Consider the following 15,628-nt stretch of genomic DNA (forward strand, 5'->3'; position numbering starts at 1 on the left):
TATATGTCATTCACCTATATTGGGCTTTATAATGTCTTTATTTAACTGTAACCATATTATATCAAAGTGAAACTTTACTCCCCGGGCCTCCACTAAAAATGGGATATTACCCCAGTTGGACTTTCCTGGTAGGCAAATGTGAAATAACTATACAAAAATGCATTTCTGTAAGCATTATATGGTACACATGTACCATGAGGAAGTTACAGAGTCTACCTATGATAATATTTTAATTAGCATGACAAAAGATGACGTGACTACTAAGTGTATGACTTATAAAGCTACAAGTTCAGCATTGCAAACTCCAGTGAACATTTAACCTTTTGCCTTTAGCTGTCTTAGAAGGTCAGAACTTCTGTAACATTAATCTCTAAAAAGCTGAAATTTGTGGTTTCATAAATCAATTTTCTGTGATTTTACTTACTCAGAGAAGATATAAGAGGTGGTGTTCTTAATCTAATCAGATCGATATGAAACATATTAAAGATATCATCAGTAGCCGAGGGGTCTGTAAGTAGCTCAATCAAAGTTTAAATATCAGTCTCAGCAGGGAGCACTAGGACAAACTTACTAGAGCAATGATGTGAAGTCCAAGTTTCTTACGGACAGCCACAAGTATTTTTTTCCATCGGTGTGTTTTAGCTTCGCTCAGCTTAGCCATGTAAGTTACAAGTATTCTTAGTCAATCTTACACTTACTGTGGCATGATGTGTGACAGATGGCTTAAAGTTTTTTTTTTTTTTTTTTTTTTTTTTTTTTTTATGCCTTGCAGTTTACTGATGAGTTTTTACAAAAACTGTCAGAAAATCATTTTAACTCTTATTTTGTTGTAAGAAACATAAAAGTATAGACCTTAATGTCATATAAAGACTAATCAAGCATTGATTAAACTCCTTCCTGTTTCTTTTTAAACTCAGCAGTACCACCCATGTCCCATGCATCTTATTTTACTATATTTCCTCACTCTTTCATTAAAGACTATGTCATGTACTCATAATCATCAATTAAAAGATGTTTTTTTATTTATTATCTTCAAGGAATCCCTGTTTCATTCCTTTAAGTTGTTACATTACTGGGATTACATTTTTGTGAAGATATACATGAACCTACAGTAAGTAACGCTCTCACTAAATAAACAGGGTAGCAACCAACAGCATACATGATTACTTTTGTGCAAAACCATCATTGTTTTAAGGAAGATACCCTGTTATTTCTTTGCAGCAGCTAAATGTTAATCATATGGTTTCAAATAAAATTTCCACTTGGAAATTAAGTCTACGTGTATCATCTGACCAGTTCCCTTCTAACATGGGTTGAGATAAAAGTTGAAGACAGAGCAAACCAGCACAACTCAGTGTTCATCTTAGTCACACATACCCTCTGTTTGTACTGGGCCTAGTGGCTCTGTATTCTTAAGAACAATACACTCTGCTGTGATTTACAAATCACGCAAATAAATTCAAAGTAACACTACAGTCTTCTACTTTATTTGACATCCCTTTGAGTCTTTTCTAGGGATTGTAATGATCAGCAAATGCTTAACTGTTTATACATATAATTATAGTTTACTATTTCTCGAATGATAAAAATATGCTACCAGTATTTTCAGACTATTTTGAGTAGTATTGTAAGAGCAGCATGAATTAAACTCTAACTACCTAACATTTTTCTTAGCAGTGTACATATGAATAATAATATTAAATAGTTAATGATATCCTAGGCTTTATGTTATATGCATGTCCATTAAAAAATGGATTTGTGTTGGTCAGCTACGTGGAACAAGGTTATAAAGTGCTGACTGAAATCTAGATGAGGTGGAGGCAAACTACTGACTGAGCGCTGAAGCAGCCAGCAAAGGAAAATGGCAAAAAGAAGCTGATGACAAAATGTCCCTCCAGGGGAAGGTTGCAGGGGTGATAGAGGGACCTGCTGTAGTACCGATACTTTCTGGAGACAGAGTGTGTGGCATTCAGTATATGGGCTAGTGATGTGTGCCTTCCTTGAGCAAGCTGTATTCATGTAGAAAATTTCAGCATGTGCTGATTGTACATTCTTATAAGGGAAGACATTGCAAGCCATCGTACCTGAGAGTGTGCACTTTACCTGCTGGAAATAGAATTAGGGACCAAAACAGCAGAACCTCTCATGGTTGTCACATCAATGCCTATTAACAGCTTTCACCCAAGTGATGAGGAATAAATGGGTGATCACAGCAAAGGTTAACTGCTGAGTGATTACAGAGAAGAGAAAAAGATTTTTAAAAAGTTATAGCCCTTATCAACGACAGTATTAAAGTTAACATTTTTCATAATAAATAAAAATAAATTATACTCATATTCAAGGTGTACTATATGCTGAGCTCAGGATTGCCTTCAGCAGTAAAAAATACATGTATAATTTGATATTGTATTAGTTCCTGAACTGCTGGAGCATTTAAGTAAGTGTTTAAAAGTCTGAACAAGGTTTTTACCGATAATGATGCAGCTACTTGCCCTTCATTCTTTCTTTTCAAGAATATCTTCCTTCCTATGTACAGTCAACAGAGTAACCTGTTATGAAACCAAATAAAGGATAACAGAATCAGAAAAAAATTGAACAAGTTGCAAATGACCACATTTTAAAGACCAATCATAGCCTTGACAAGTGTATACGTAGGACTACTTCTGCTTTAAACAGCACATTATTTTTGTTTAGTTCAACAGACGCATACAAGCTTAATGATTTTGTATTGTCTGCTAGGGATTCAGTTACTGACTCAGCTTGACCCACTAAAACTGTTTTGTGGCTAATAATTAAATAAATAAGCTAATTCCCTAACATAAGTATCATTTAATTGTATCTGGTGGTAATATAACACATTGTACTGGAGACAATTTAGTGTGGACAAAATGGGGTGAGTTTTACAACTGAAGGTATCAATAGCAACATAGACACCAATCACAAGACACAGCCCTCTTGCTTAAATAAAAAGGGCAGTGCCCAATACCTTTTATTTGTTTATTTATTTTTTTTATTTTATGGTAAACTAGCAAATTTCCATGTAGTCTAGAAGGCCACTCATTGCGCCAAAGAATAACTTCCTCTTGGAAATAAAGCAAAGAAGGAAAATGTATGCCAGTTGAATGATTCTCTGTAAAACAGAAATGGAACCCTTCAAATCCAAGCACCCCCATCTTCACCCTTCTCATAAATTATGGGGGCATTGACTATTGCATGAGATATAAATTATTTAAATATACTATGTGTTTAAGCATTGTGGGCTTTAAAGCATCACTATCTCTGTGTGATGTTATTGCTATATACATAACAATGTTTCTTTAACAGTAGTCAGGTAATGCTTTGTATTAGAAGAGACATTTTTGCATTTTGGGTTAATGAGTGAGAATGAGACAACTACAATTGTTCATGTATCAAAGGAGGGATTTTCCTATCCCATGCAGATTCACTACAGTCTTAAGGAATGGGTTCATTGTCCTGGACTGCAGTTTGCACAAAGCCCTTCACTTCTTAAGGAATGTACTCATTATCCTGAACTGCAGTTTGCATGCAGCCAGTCATTTCTTAAGGAATGGGTTCATTGTCCTGGACTGGAGTTTGCACACAGCCAGTCATTTCTTAAGGAATGGGTTCATTGTCCTGGACTGGAGTTTGCACACAGCCAGTCATTTCTTAAGGAATGGGTTCATTGTCCTGGACTGGAGTTTGCACACAGCCAGTCATTTCTTAAGGAATGGGTTCATTGTCCTGGACTGGAGTTTGCACACAGCCAGTCATTTCTTAAGGAATGGGTTCATTGTCCTGGGCTGGAGTTTGCACACAGCCAGTCATTTCTTAAGGAATGGGTTCATTGTCCTGGACTGGAGTTTGCACACAGCCAGTCATTTCTTAAGGAATGGGTTCATTGTCCTGGACTGGAGTTTGCACACAGCCAGTCATTTCTTAAGGAATGGGTTCATTGTCTTGGACTGGAGTTTGCATGGAGCCAGTCATTAAGCCTCAGCTAGAGTGGGTCCTTGTGCCTGGAGAAGGATTCCATTGAAGGAAGGAAGGCTCCAACTGTCTAGAATGAGAACCTCTAGGAGAAACAGTGCAATTGCTGGTGTGGAGTAAGATGTGCAGGGTGGAAACAGGTTCCTCTGGAGCCTGGAACAGATTTTGCTAAGCTATACCATAAGTTGTTTTTCTATTTTGACTTTTTTACTTGAACACTGTAGAAATTTGCACATGAACATTTTCTGTTGATAAGGCTGCATGTTCTTCAACATATGCTTTGCAAATGGGTATAAATTATGTAAGCAACAGGTAAGATGAATAACAGATTTAGTTTCTGTTACTTCTCTCTCCGTTGCCAACAGAATGCTGTGTGTGTGTGTGTGTGTGTGTGTGTGTGTGTGTGTGTGTGTGTGTGTGTGTGTGTGTGTGTGTGTGTGTGTGTGTGCGTGCGCGCGTATGTGCATGTGTGTGTTCATGCATGCGTGTGTGTATGCATGTGTGCATGAATGTATGCATATTCGTCTGTGTGTGTGTGTGTGTGTGTGTGTGTGTGTGTCTGTGTGTGTCTGTGTGTGTTTGTGTGTGTGTGTGCATGCGCATGTGTGTGTTCATGCATGCGTGTGTGTGTATGCATGAATGTATGGATATTCGTCTGTGTGCATCCATGTGTATGCGTGTGTGTGTGTGTGTGTGTGTGTGTGTGTGTGTGTGTGTGTGTGTGTGTGTGTGTGTGTGTGTGTGCACACTCCTTTTCTGATGACTGTTGGCTACCTCAACTCCAAACTTACTGTCACATAATAATGTAGCATGTACAAAAAAAATACAAATTAAAAGTGCAACAAGGCCTTTACAATCTTTCTTTTGTACATCCAGGATTAACAGTGTTTATTGTAAGAAGCCAACACTCTTTATTCAGCAATTTGTCTTCTCATACTAAAACATTTTCTCTATATCATTTGATGCACAGCACACTTCTGGTTGCACTCAGAGAATTTAAACCTTGTATATATCCCTCATACCTTCACATGCTGCATGCATATCTCACAATAAAGTTTTTAACTGCAACTACTTTCTCCATGTAGAATATAACAAAACATGTAAACAGCATTATTATTCCTAGTATTCACTTCCAAATATTATATCAAGCCTACCTTTTCCTTTTAAATATTCTAGAATTATCTACACCATAAAGTAATTCATAGGGATTAGAGCGGGTAGGGGAGTGGGGTTTTAGTTTTAGGGAGTGATCAGGAGTTATTTTTAGGGTTAGGATCAGGGTTCTGGGATGGATAGTTAACTTAGTGGTCGTGCATGGGAATCTGCATAGTGGGAATTACTGCACTTGCCAATATGAGCAAATGACAGCAGGAAAGTGTGTTGTAAGCTAATGATAAGCAATCACTTGTAGGGGAACTAACTAAATTCTATGAAATATTTCAAACAAATAAGACATTTACTAAATGTGGTTTCAATTTATTTTTTTCTATGTGTGTGTTTTATCATTCAGGCAAATCTATTTCAACCAAATAAATTACACTACATTTGTATACTTTCATCTCATCTTCTCCATTGTTTCCTAACACTTCCATCATCTTGGTAGTTCTGGTGTGTCTGCTCTGTGCAGCCCATATTCCTACTCTTATCTGTAATCAAAACTTCATTGTGCACTTTTCTTTACATTACTCATCAATCCTTCTTATACTCATCCTAAGTATTATTCTAAGCAGCACTGCACTCAGTTATAATCACGATTGTGCTTATTCACTGCACCACATCATTCACTACATTTATACACCCCATTTACACCACAGTTACAACTTATTGTTAACATCATATCATGCCTACTCCAGTACCCTGATTGTCTGACTTTACATTTACTGGTTTACTATTTACTATAGTTTCGCTCAGGAAGTTGGAAAGCAGAAACCCTTTACCTTTGGCACCCAGTTACACTAATCTGTTATGTACTTTTATTCAACAGTTTTGCCTTAAACTTTCTTATTACGCATAGATCAATTTAATGAATTATTGATATTTATGTACTGTTTTTCAAATGACATAGAAAACACTTTAGGACCACATACTCTCATGCATTTGCATACCAGCACAGGCACAAACAGACCTGCTATATTATTCTTTTGAAAGTGGCTGCACATGGTTCAGTTATTGGAGCAATAATAATAAAAGGTATTATGGTGGGTCTACAATCATATACAAGTTGTATCACATTTGACAAACCGATATCAAGCAGAGATTTATGTTGTAAAATATATAACAGGTTTTTTTTAGCTGTTGTAGCTCGTCAGCACTGTTTTGTAGTGAAAAACAGTGATTGATATTAACCTCTAACGCAAGACTGGACCTTAACAGTGTTGAGAGATGATTAACAACATTTTTTTAAGTACACTTCTTTCATCACAAAGGTACTTACAAAGTTGTCTTATTCCCTAATTCAGAGCATAACCACAGCACTCCATGTACCAGAAAATGAAGGGAACCAGACAGATGATGTCAGAGTGAACAGATGTAACTGTTTACTGCTCTGCTCTTCTTGTGACTAAACAGAGGATGTCAGAGTGAGCAGAGGTAACTCTTTACTGCTCTGCTCCTCTTTCGTAACTTACAGGTATTTTCTACATTCAGATGTTCAGAAACTGTGGTTTTAATTCATTTTCAACTACTGATTATATAGCCAATGTGTAGTTACCACAGTAAAGGATGTTTACTTAAATAATTAAACAAAATGGAACTACTGTGCTTTTTGAGATGATAAGCACGATCTAAACAGAACTGATGTTTCAAAGTTCAATACTTTAGTGGAAATTATGATTTGAAGCTAATATCATTAACCTCTTGGCTCAGATATAACAAAAATGATAGAAAAAAATTGTCCTTCTTGTACAAATCATTATTGAATTCTTTGAGACTTTTAGTCATGTATCCTTCTGATTAATGAAGATTGTGTTAAATGTTTTGATTACAGACTCAATTATGTGTTTCACACCAGTTGTTAGGGACCTTACCAATCTACATCTGTCTGCGTATACCTGCAGTAGGGTACCTGCTCTAGCTAGATGTTCCTGTTTCAGATTTTGGTAAGGTGTGCATCTGCTTCTTCCATGTCTATATAAGCCCCCACAGAGTCTCAGGTAAGGTGTGCATCTGCTTCTTCCATGTCTATATAAGCCCCCACAGAGTCTCAGGTAAGGTGTGCATCTGCTTCTTCCATGTCTATATAAGCCCCCACAGAGTCTCAGGTAAGGTGTGCATCTGCTTCTTCCATGTCTATATAAGCCCCCACAGAGTCTCAGGTAAGGTGTGCATCTGCTTCTTCCATGTCTATATAAGCCCCCACAGAGTCTCAGGTAAGGTGTGCATCTGCTTCTTCCATGTCTATATAAGCCCCCACAGAGTCTCAGGTAAGGTGTGCATCTGCTTCTTCCATGTCTATATAAGCCCCCACAGAGTCTCAGGTAAGGTGTGCATCTGCTTCTTCCATGTCTATATAAGCCTCCACAGAGTCTCAGGTAAGGTGTGCATCTGCTTCTTCCATGTCTATATAAGCCCCCACAGAGTCTCAGGTAAGGTGTGCATCTGCTTCTTCCATGTCTATATAAGCCCCCACAGAGTCTCAGGTAAGGTGTGCATCTGCTTCTTCCATGTCTATATAAGCCCCCACAGAGTCTCAGGTAAGGTGTGCATCTGCTTCTTCCATGTCTATATAAGCCCCCACAGAGTCTCAGGTAAGGTGTGCATCTGCTTCTTCCATGTCTATATAAGCCCCCACAGAGTCTCAGGTAAGGTGTGCATCTGCTTCTTCCATGTCTATATAAGCCCCCACAGAGTCTCAGGTAAGGTGTGCATCTGCTTCTTCCATGTCTATATAAGCCCCCACAGAGTCTCAGGTAAGGTGTGCATCTGCTTCTTCCATGTCTATATAAGCCCCCACAGAGTCTCAGGTAAGGTGTGCATCTGCTTCTTCCATGTCTATATAAGCCCCCACAGAGTCTCAGGTAAGGTGTGCATCTGCTTCTTCCATGTCTATATAAGCCCCCACAGAGTCTCAGGTAAGGTGTGCATCTGCTTCTTCCATGTCTATATAAGCCCCCACAGAGTCTCAGGTAAGGTGTGCATCTGCTTCTTCCATGTCTATATAAGCCCCACAGAGTCTCAGGTAAGGTGTGCATCTGCTTCTTCCATGTCTATATAAGCCCCCACAGAGTCTCAGGTAAGGTGTGCATCTGCTTCTTCCATGTCTATATAAGCCCCCACAGAGTCTCAGGTAAGGTGTGCATCTGCTTCTTCCATGTCTATATAAGCCCCCACAGAGTCTCAGGTAAGGTGTGCATCTGCTTCTTCCATGTCTATATAAGCCCCACAGAGTCTCAGGTAAGGTGTGCATCTGCTTCTTCCATGTCTATATAAGCCCCCACAGAGTCTCAGGTAAGGTGTGCATCTGCTTCTTCCATGTCTATATAAGCCCCACAGAGTCTCAGGTAAGGTGTGCATCTGCTTCTTCCATGTCTATATAAGCCCCCACAGAGTCTCAGGTAAGGTGTGCATCTGCTTCTTCCATGTCTATATAAGCCCCCACAGAGTCTCAGGTAAGGTGTGCATCTGCTTCTTCCATGTCTATATAAGCCCCCACAGAGTCTCAGGTAAGGTGTGCATCTGCTTCTTCCATGTCTATATAAGCCCCACAGAGTCTCAGGTAAGGTGTGCATCTGCTTCTTCCATGTCTATATAAGCCCCCACAGAGTCTCAGGTAAGGTGTGCATCTGCTTCTTCCATGTCTATATAAGCCCCCACAGAGTCTCAGGTAAGGTGTGCATCTGCTTCTTCCATGTCTATATAAGCCTCCACAGAGTCTCAGGTAAGGTGTGCATCTGCTTCTTCCATGTCTATATAAGCCCCCACAGAGTCTCAGGTAAGGTGTGCATCTGCTTCTTCCATGTCTATATAAGCCCCCACAGAGTCTCAGGTAAGGTGTGCATCTGCTTCTTCCATGTCTATATAAGCCCCCACAGAGTCTCAGGTAAGGTGTGCATCTGCTTCTTCCATGTCTATATAAGCCCCCACAGAGTCTCAGGTAAGGTGTGCATCTGCTTCTTCCATGTCTATATAAGCCCCCACAGAGTCTCAGGTAAGGTGTGCATCTGCTTCTTCCATGTCTATATAAGCCCCACAGAGTCTCAGGTAAGGTGTGCATCTGCTTCTTCCATGTCTATATAAGCCCCCACAGAGTCTCAGGTAAGGTGTGCATCTGCTTCTTCCATGTCTATATAAGCCCCACAGAGTCTCAGGTAAGGTGTGCATCTGCTTCTTCCATGTCTATATAAGCCCCACAGAGTCTCAGGTAAGGTGTGCATCTGCTTCTTCCATGTCTATATAAGCCCCACAGAGTCTCAGGTAAGGTGTGCATCTGCTTCTTCCATGTCTATATAAGCCTCCACAGAGTCTCAGGTAAGGTGTGCATCTGCTTCTTCCATGTCTATATAAGCCCCCACAGAGTCTCAGGTAAGGTGTGCATCTGCTTCTTCCATGTCTATATAAGCCCCCACAGAGTCTCAGGTAAGGTGTGCATCTGCTTCTTCCATGTCTATATAAGCCCCCACAGAGTCTCAGGTAAGGTGTGCATCTGCTTCTTCCATGTCTATATAAGCCCCCACAGAGTCTCAGGTAAGGTGTGCATCTGCTTCTTCCATGTCTATATAAGCCCCCACAGAGTCTCAGGTAAGGTGTGCATCTGCTTCTTCCATGTCTATATAAGCCCCCACAGAGTCTCAGGTAAGGTGTGCATCTGCTTCTTCCATGTCTATATAAGCCCCCACAGAGTCTCAGGTAAGGTGTGCATCTGCTTCTTCCATGTCTATATAAGCCCCCACAGAGTCTCAGGTAAGGTGTGCATCTGCTTCTTCCATGTCTATATAAGCCCCCACAGAGTCTCAGGTAAGGTGTGCATCTGCTTCTTCCATGTCTATATAAGCCCCACAGAGTCTCAGGTAAGGTGTGCATCTGCTTCTTCCATGTCTATATAAGCCCCACAGAGTCTCAGGTAAGGTGTGCATCTGCTTCTTCCATGTCTATATAAGCCCCCACAGAGTCTCAGGTAAGGTGTGCATCTGCTTCTTCCATGTCTATATAAGCCCCCACAGAGTCTCAGGTAAGGTGTGCATCTGCTTCTTCCATGTCTATATAAGCCCCCACAGAGTCTCAGGTAAGGTGTGCATCTGCTTCTTCCATGTCTATATAAGCCCCCACAGAGTCTCAGGTAAGGTGTGCATCTGCTTCTTCCATGTCTATATAAGCCCCCACAGAGTCTCAGGTAAGGTGTGCATCTGCTTCTTCCATGTCTATATAAGCCCCCACAGAGTCTCAGGTAAGGTGTGCATCTGCTTCTTCCATGTCTATATAAGCCCCCACAGAGTCTCAGGTAAGGTGTGCATCTGCTTCTTCCATGTCTATATAAGCCCCCACAGAGTCTCAGGTAAGGTGTGCATCTGCTTCTTCCATGTCTATATAAGCCCCCACAGAGTCTCAGGTAAGGTGTGCATCTGCTTCTTCCATGTCTATATAAGCCCCCACAGAGTCTCAGGTAAGGTGTGCATCTGCTTCTTCCATGTCTATATAAGCCCCCACAGAGTCTCAGGTAAGGTGTGCATCTGCTTCTTCCATGTCTATATAAGCCCCCACAGAGTCTCAGGTAAGGTGTGCATCTGCTTCTTCCATGTCTATATAAGCCCCCACAGAGTCTCAGGTAAGGTGCACATCTGCTTCTTCCATATCTTTATAAGCCCCTCAGAGTATCAGGTAAGGTGAGCATCTGCTTCTTCCATGTCTATATAAGCCTCCAAAGAGTCTCAGGTAAGGTGTGCATCTGCTTCTTCCATGTCTATATAAGCCCCAACAGAGTCTCAGGTAAGGTGTGCATCTGCTTCTTCCATGTCTATATAAGCCCCCACAGAGTCTCAGGTAAGGTGTGCATCTGCTTCTTCCATGTCTATATAAGCCTCCACTGAGTCTCAGGTAAGGTGTGCATCTGCTTCTTCCATGTCTATATAAGCCCCCACAGAGTCTCAGGTAAGGTGTGCATCTGCTTCTTCCATGTCTATATAAGCCCCCACAGAGTCTCAGGTAAGGTGTGCATCTGCTTCTTCCATGTCTATATAAGCCCCCACAGAGTCTCAGGTAAGGTGTGCATCTGCTTCTTCCATGTCTATATAAGCCCCCACAGAGTCTCAGGTAAGGTGTGCATCTGCTTCTTCCATGTCTATATAAGCCCCACAGAGTCTCAGGTAAGGTGTGCATCTGCTTCTTCCATGTCTATATAAGCCCCACAGAGTCTCAGGTAAGGTGTGCATCTGCTTCTTCCATGTCTATATAAGCCCCACAGAGTCTCAGGTAAGGTGTGCATCTGCTTCTTCCATGTCTATATAAGCCTCCACAGAGTCTCAGGTAAGGTGTGCATCTGCTTCTTCCATGTCTATATAAGCCCCCACAGAGTCTCAGGTAAGGTGTGCATCTGCTTCTTCCATGTCTATATAAGCCCCCACAGAGTCTCAGGTAAGGTGTGCATCTGCTTCTTCCATGTCTATATAAGCCCCCACAGAGTCTCAGGTAAGGTGTGCATCTGCTTCTTCCATGTCTATATAAGCCCCCACAGAGTCTCAGGTAAGGTGTGCATCTGCTTCTTCCATGTCTATATAAGCCCCCACAGAGTCTCAGGTAAGGTGTGCATCTGCTTCTTCCATGTCTATATAAGCCCCCACAGAGTCTCAGGTAAGGTGTGCATCTGCTTCTTCCATGTCTATATAAGCCCCCACAGAGTCTCAGGTAAGGTGTGCATCTGCTTCTTCCATGTCTATATAAGCCCCCACAGAGTCTCAGGTAAGGTGTGCATCTGCTTCTTCCATGTCTATATAAGCCCCCACAGAGTCTCAGGTAAGGTGTGCATCTGCTTCTTCCATGTCTATATAAGCCCCCACAGAGTCTCAGGTAAGGTGTGCATCTGCTTCTTCCATGTCTATATAAGCCCCCACAGAGTCTCAGGTAAGGTGTGCATCTGCTTCTTCCATGTCTATATAAGCCCCCACAGAGTCTCAGGTAAGGTGTGCATCTGCTTCTTCCATGTCTATATAAGCCCCACAGAGTCTCAGGTAAGGTGTGCATCTGCTTCTTCCATGTCTATATAAGCCCCCACAGAGTCTCAGGTAAGGTGTGCATCTGCTTCTTCCATGTCTATATAAGCCCCACAGAGTCTCAGGTAAGGTGTGCATCTGCTTCTTCCATGTCTATATAAGCCCCCACAGAGTCTCAGGTAAGGTGTGCATCTGCTTCTTCCATGTCTATATAAGCCCCCACAGAGTCTCAGGTAAGGTGTGCATCTGCTTCTTCCATGTCTATATAAGCCCCCACAGAGTCTCAGGTAAGGTGTGCATCTGCTTCTTCCATGTCTATATAAGCCCCCACAGAGTCTCAGGTAAGGTGTGCATCTGCTTCTTCCATGTCTATATAAGCCCCACAGAGTCTCAGGTAAGGTGTGCATCTGCTTCTTCCATGTCTATATAAGCCCCCACAGAGTCTCAGGTAAGGTGTGCATCTGCTTCTTCCATGTCTATATAAGCCTCCACAGAGTCTCAGGTAAGGTGTGCATCTGCTTCTTCCATGTCTATATAAGCCCCCACAGAGTCTCAGGTAAGGTGTGCATCTGCTTCTTCCATGTCTATATAAGCCCCCACAGAGTCTCAGGTAAGGTGTGCATCTGCTTCTTCCATGTCTATATAAGCCCCCACAGAGTCTCAGGTAAGGTGTGCATCTGCTTCTTCCATGTCTATATAAGCCCCCACAGAGTCTCAGGTAAGGTGTGCATCTGCTTCTTCCATGTCTATATAAGCCCCCACAGAGTCTCAGGTAAGGTGTGCATCTGCTTCTTCCATGTCTATATAAGCCCCCACAGAGTCTCAGGTAAGGTGTGCATCTGCTTCTTCCATGTCTATATAAGCCCCCACAGAGTCTCAGGTAAGGTGTGCATCTGCTTCTTCCATGTCTATATAAGCCCCCACAGAGTCTCAGGTAAGGTGTGCATCTGCTTCTTCCATGTCTATATAAGCCCCCACAGAGTCTCAGGTAAGGTGTGCATCTGCTTCTTCCATGTCTATATAAGCCCCCACAGAGTCTCAGGTAAGGTGTGCATCTGCTTCTTCCATGTCTATATAAGCCCCCACAGAGTCTCAGGTAAGGTGTGCATCTGCTTCTTCCATGTCTATATAAGCCCCACAGAGTCTCAGGTAAGGTGTGCATCTGCTTCTTCCATGTCTATATAAGCCCCCACAGAGTCTCAGGTAAGGTGTGCATCTGCTTCTTCCATGTCTATATAAGCCCCCACAGAGTCTCAGGTAAGGTGTGCATCTGCTTCTTCCATGTCTATATAAGCCCCCACAGAGTCTCAGGTAAGGTGTGCATCTGCTTCTTCCATGTCTATATAAGCCTCCACAGAGTCTCAGGTAAGGTGTGCATCTGCTTCTTCCATGTCTATATAAGCCCCCACAGAGTCTCAGGTAAGGTGTGCATCTGCTTCTTCCATGTCTATATAAGCCCCCACAGAGTCTCAGGTAAGGTGTGCATCTGCTTCTTCCATGTCTATATAAGCCTCCACTGAGTCTCAGGTAAGGTGTGCATCTGCTTCTTCCATGTCTATATAAGCCCCCACAGAGTCTCAGGTAAGGTGTGCATCTGCTTCTTCCATGTCTATATAAGCCCCCACAGAGTCTCAGGTAAGGTGTGCATCTGCTTCTTCCATGTCTATATAAGCCCCACAGAGTCTCAGGTAAGGTGTGCATCTGCTTCTTCCATGTCTATATAAGCCCCCACAGAGTCTCAGGTAAGGTGTGCATCTGCTTCTTCCATGTCTATATAAGCCCCCACAGAGTCTCAGGTAAGGTGTGCATCTGCTTCTTCCATGTCTATATAAGCCCCCACAGAGTCTCAGGTAAGGTGTGCATCTGCTTCTTCCATGTCTATATAAGCCCCCACAGAGTCTCAGGTAAGGTGTGCATCTGCTTCTTCCATGTCTATATAAGCCCCCACAGAGTCTCAGGTAAGGTGTGCATCTGCTTCTTCCATGTCTATATAAGCCCCCACAGAGTCTCAGGTAAGGTGTGCATCTGCTTCTTCCATGTCTATATAAGCCCCCACAGAGTCTCAGGTAAGGTGTGCATCTGCTTCTTCCATGTCTATATAAGCCCCCACAGAGTCTCAGGTAAGGTGTGCATCTGCTTCTTCCATGTCTATATAAGCCCCCACAGAGTCTCAGGTAAGGTGTGCATCTGCTTCTTCCATGTCTATATAAGCCCCCACAGAGTCTCAGGTAAGGTGTGCATCTGCTTCTTCCATGTCTATATAAGCCCCCACAGAGTCTCAGGTAAGGTGTGCATCTGCTTCTTCCATGTCTATATAAGCCCCCACAGAGTCTCAGGTAAGGTGTGCATCTGCTTCTTCCATGTCTATATAAGCCCCCACAGAGTCTCAGGTAAGGTGTGCATCTGCTTCTTCCATGTCTATATAAGCCCCCACAGAGTCTCAGGTAAGGTGTGCATCTGCTTCTTCCATGTCTATATAAGCCCCCACAGAGTCTCAGGTAAGGTGTGCATCTGCTTCTTCCATGTCTATATAAGCCCCCACAGAGTCTCAGGTAAGGTGTGCATCTGCTTCTTCCATGTCTATATAAGCCCCCACAGAGTCTCAGGTAAGGTGTGCATCTGCTTCTTCCATGTCTATATAAGCCCCCACAGAGTCTCAGGTAAGGTGTGCATCTGCTTCTTCCATGTCTATATAAGCCCCCACAGAGTCTCAGGTAAGGTGTGCATCTGCTTCTTCCATGTCTATATAAGCCCCACAGAGTCTCAGGTAAGGTGTGCATCTGCTTCTTCCATGTCTATATAAGCCCCCACAGAGTCTCAGGTAAGGTGTGCATCTGCTTCTTCCATGTCTATATAAGCCCCACAGAGTCTCAGGTAAGGTGTGCATCTGCTTCTTCCATGTCTATATAAGCCCCCACAGAGTCTCAGGTAAGGTGTGCATCTGCTTCTTCCATGTCTATATAAGCCCCCACAGAGTCTCAGGTAAGGTGTGCATCTGCTTCTTCCATGTCTATATAAGCCCCCACAGAGTCTCAGGTAAGGTGTGCATCTGCTTCTTCCATGTCTATATAAGCCCCCACAGAGTCTCAGGTAAGGTGTGCATCTGCTTCTTCCATGTCTATATAAGCCCCCACAGAGTCTCAGGTAAGGTGTGCATCTGCTTCTTCCATGTCTATATAAGCCCCCACAGAGTCTCAGGTAAGGTGTGCATCTGCTTCTTCCATGTCTATATAAGCCCCACAGAGTCTCAGGTAAGGTGTGCATCTGCTTCTTCCATGTCTATATAAGCCCCACAGAGTCTCAGGTAAGGTGTGCATCTGCTTCTTCCATGTCTATATAAGCCCCCACAGAGTCTCAGGTAAGGTGTGCATCTGCTTCTTCCATGTCTATATAAGCCCCACAGAGTCTCATGGGGACCTTTTTCCCCTTTTTTTCCCCCAAAGGCCCGGGGGGGTTTTTTTTTTAAAAACCCCACGAGCTAAAAGGGGTTTGTTCCA

This window comes from Protopterus annectens, chromosome 2.part0, assembly GCF_019279795.1.
Source record: "Protopterus annectens isolate FY-2018-M chromosome 2.part0, PAN1.0, whole genome shotgun sequence".
NCBI classification, from domain to species: Eukaryota; Metazoa; Chordata; order Ceratodontiformes; family Protopteridae; genus Protopterus; species Protopterus annectens.